Source organism: Poecilia reticulata, linkage group LG8 (assembly GCF_000633615.1).
Source record: "Poecilia reticulata strain Guanapo linkage group LG8, Guppy_female_1.0+MT, whole genome shotgun sequence".
NCBI lineage: Eukaryota > Metazoa > Chordata > Actinopteri > Cyprinodontiformes > Poeciliidae > Poecilia > Poecilia reticulata.
This window is the reverse complement of record NC_024338.1, coordinates 26,804,930-26,809,005: the sequence shown is the minus strand read 5'-3', so window position 1 is coordinate 26,809,005 and position 4,076 is coordinate 26,804,930.

Here is a 4,076-nt window from a genome sequence, read left to right as displayed (position 1 = left end):
TGATAAAACTCTATATTTTCACCAATTATCCAGTGGTAAATGTTTGGAACTTTGCATTTGTTTTCATGACAAAACCCAACAAACTAACTAAAAAAAAGAAAAGTCAAAATTTTATTATACTTTATCTTAAAATGTGTGGCATTACTTGTAAAAGGGATAATTTACTGAAGCAGTATTTGCTAAAAAAAAAAAAAAGACTTGAGAAACAATATTTTGTAATATTTACTTGACTTTTTAGATAAGAATTTAAAATCATATAATTCCAGAGTATCCAAGCATGGTTACTTTATTTGACCATAAAATGCTCATGTTGTTTATTGTCCAGAGAAAACTAACACATTAATCCTGTTTTGTTTTTCAGTACTTCTTCTTATAATGATATTATATTGAATCTGGAGGCAGTAGCTACAGACAACTAATAATAGATTTACTACCTGAAAATAGTGGAAAAATAATTTTGGTGACAAACTACATTTCCATTTATTCACTTTCTTATACAACTGATTTTTTTAGGCAAATCATACTTTTTTGATGTGAATTGTACTGTAAAAGCGTTTTAGCTTAATTCTTTGCAAAGGGAAAAGGGAAAACAACTCGGCGCCTCTACTGCTCTGCAATCRATGCAAACAGTCATGTTTGTTTACTTTAAACAAAGAATAATGCAAAAAAAAGGTCAGTTTTGTATTTGGCTAGTTGTTGAAAAAATAACAAAATCTTTGCGCAAATATCATTATAAGGCAAGTGAATTTTCTGACCTCRTTAGCATATCTGCAAGTATCTTCCAAACACAAATGGTTGTGGGGGGGAGGGTTAATTTTTTTGAGTAGATACATTTTTGTATAACTGGGTAAATAAAACAACTAATATAAGGTATAATGTCATGGCGTTGTTTGCTTTGATAGTGTGTCTGGCTTGTGAAGTAAGAAAACTGACATCACCACACACACACACCCAGACACACAGACACACACACCCACACGCATACACACACACACACACACACGCAATGACAACAAAGCTGGCTCAAGTGAGCACCATCTCTAATGTCTACTTTGGTCTTCATATGTTAAACAGCTGAATGCAACCAGCACGCAACTTACCCAAAGARAGCCAAGTTTGACAAGTTCAGACTGATCAATAAAATAACTGCCTCTCTAGCTTTCATCTGCCCTATTGTTGCCGCAGTAAAAAGATTTAAGAGCTTGTGTAATGTCAAAGTACATCATATCTCTACGCCTTATTATTTTGTACATTAATGATGTAGACTTAAAATTTGAAAATAAGTCTCTTTAACAGCTTATTCAACAGATTGACTACCACGACAAAGATTACAGTTGCTTGCACATTTTTCACTACAGTGTGAGGAATCCTCTAGCCTGGGAAGAGGAGGRAACATGCCCGATACGCATGCTATTTTTTACTTCTACGCACTGCCTGGTTGTTCTGGGCTCTGCTTATATTCTGTCATATTAGCGCTGGGATAGAGGATATGTTGACAGAGAGAGGACATTGCACATCGAGTCTGTAGGGCTCTTCTAAGCCTGGTGGCACTGGGACATGAAGACAAGCGTGCATCTGTGTGTGCATGTATGCGTGTATACAAGTAGAGGGTTGCCTGTGGAACAGAGCATGTGGATCCCCACCCACTCAGCCGCCTCGCGGCAATCGTCATTTCGCATCAATCTACAGCCCCTCAGTATAAATAGGACAGACGTCCTAAAGCTACWCGCTACTATGAGAGGCAATGGCATTATTCATCGTCCCTGGACCTCTGAGCTGGAAATATGGCAACGGCAGCCTGCTTCAATGGCAGTTTCTCGCTYACTAATGCACCACTTTATTAAAAGGAAACGCTTTTTGGCAAGCAAAATATTATTGTTTTTTGCTTGTTTTTGTTTCACTTAAATGTCTCAGATCATTGGACAAAGTTTGTTATTAGACAATAACATGGGTAAATGTTTCCAAGAAAACATCTCGATGACTCCCAAGAGAAAAATATCCTGTGTACAACTTTAACAACAGTGGACATTTCTGAAACTCTAGGTCCAATTATATCTGTCATTAGATTAACACAGAAATTCAGAAAAATAAAAACATAATATTAACATTCAAACACAGTGGTGGTAGTGTTTGGTCAGAAGTTGCATTGCTTCTTCAGGACTGAACCATGGTTTCTGCTCTCTAGCAGCTTGGGAACCTAAACCCAACAAGTACGCTTCTGAACGGCTCAATCAAAGCTAAATGGAGGTTTTGGTTTGGCCTTTTCAAAGTCTGGAATAAACTCCTACTAATGTGGTATGATTCCCAACTGGCCTTTAATGCTTGAAAGCCCTTGAATGCTACTAAATTAACACAATTTCACAAAGAAGGGAGAACAAAAACTTTTGGATCAGTTGGTTTCTGGCAGACAGGCAATTTTAATGTTTCCATATAGGGAGTTAGATCTTTTCACATAGGGCCCAGTTGGTTGGATAGCCTTTTTCACTTTTAACTAAAATCTTCTTTTGAAACCTGAATTTGTATCTATTGTGTTAGATATCTTTGTCTGATACTAAAGTATTTTTGAACTCTTCTAAGCACGAGTGAACTTACTATTTAGCAAAACAGAACTAAGAAGAAAATAGAACTAAGCACTTCTTACAAACTTATAGGATTGCTGCCTTTTAAGTTGATACTGTGTTATCAAATATGGTCATTATAAGTTCAACATTTTAAACAATGCTCATAGAAACAAATATTTCAGCCTAACTGTGTGGCCTGCAAGGATCTGAAGGTGGTGCACTAAAATAGAGATTATAGTTCCACCTGGGAGCCTCCTTCTAGCATCTCAGAAACTTTATACTTCATTACTGTAATATAAACGGCGTGTGCTCTATTATGAAGGAGCAGCAGGAAAGGCTGTGTCGGCATGGTTTTGTGTGTATTTGTGTGTGAAAAAGCCCACGTTAGAGGTTTAATTTGTAGCTGTGGAGTAACTAATAGGCACCTCAGAACAAACTCCCTGCACAAAGCAAAATCCGCCCATTCACATGGAAACTGTGTTTCAGATCCTCAATCAGCTGGGAGGTGTTTTCTGTTGTTTCATTGTCAAATGAAAGAGAATTCACATCTGACAGGGCTTTTTTTTTTCTGTGTCACGTCTCTGCGTACAGTTCCATTGTAGCAAAACAGACTCTGGTGTGCATGCACAGAGCAACTCAAATGACACACGATTAGTAAGGTCAAAACTACCGGGTTAAAACTTAAGGTGACTTTTCTGTCAAAACACAGGAGTAGATCATTCTTTTACTTCCACCTAGTGGCCACAATTTGAGTAGCACTCCAGAAAAGAAGTCACTATGCACAACAATATGAAGTGAGAAAAAATATTTGTCACAAGTATGAAAAAAACAAAACAAAACAAAACAAAATTAACTCCAGGAAAACATTAGCAAGCAACAATATGTAAAGTAATAATAATATTGCAAACTAAATTTTTCAACAGTTTTTATTACATTAAAAAACAGCCCAATTATTGAGACTTTCAATTATTTAGGTAAAATAAATACAATTTGATATATTTGTATTATTCTGAGATTATGATACTATATATATATTTTTTTACTTCAGGGAACTGTGGGACAATCGGACATTTATCCGGAATATTTTCTTTTTCTTTTTGATGATTTCTTCAAAAATGGGCTATATTACTTAGCCTTTACTCAAAAGGCTCAAATCCAAACATGGCAAAAAGGGGGGAAAAGAAGCATAAAAGCTGACTGTAATTATGCCATTAAATAAGGCTATAATGACTTCAGTATATTTTCATATGGCATTTTCTTACTTTAATTTTACATAAGTTTTGGTTATATTTAATCCTGATTACCCTGAAGTACACATCTACCATTTATTTAAGTCACTTAACTCTGGTTTATTAATCAGTCAGGCCTAAAGAGGCTCCTATGAACAAGGAATAATTAATCGCAAATGGTATAATAATAATATTGGTACTTCAGAACCAACAAGATTATTCCCAACAGTTCTAATCAGCACTCAAATAAAATGCCTAAAATAACATCAGTTATTGACAAATGTTT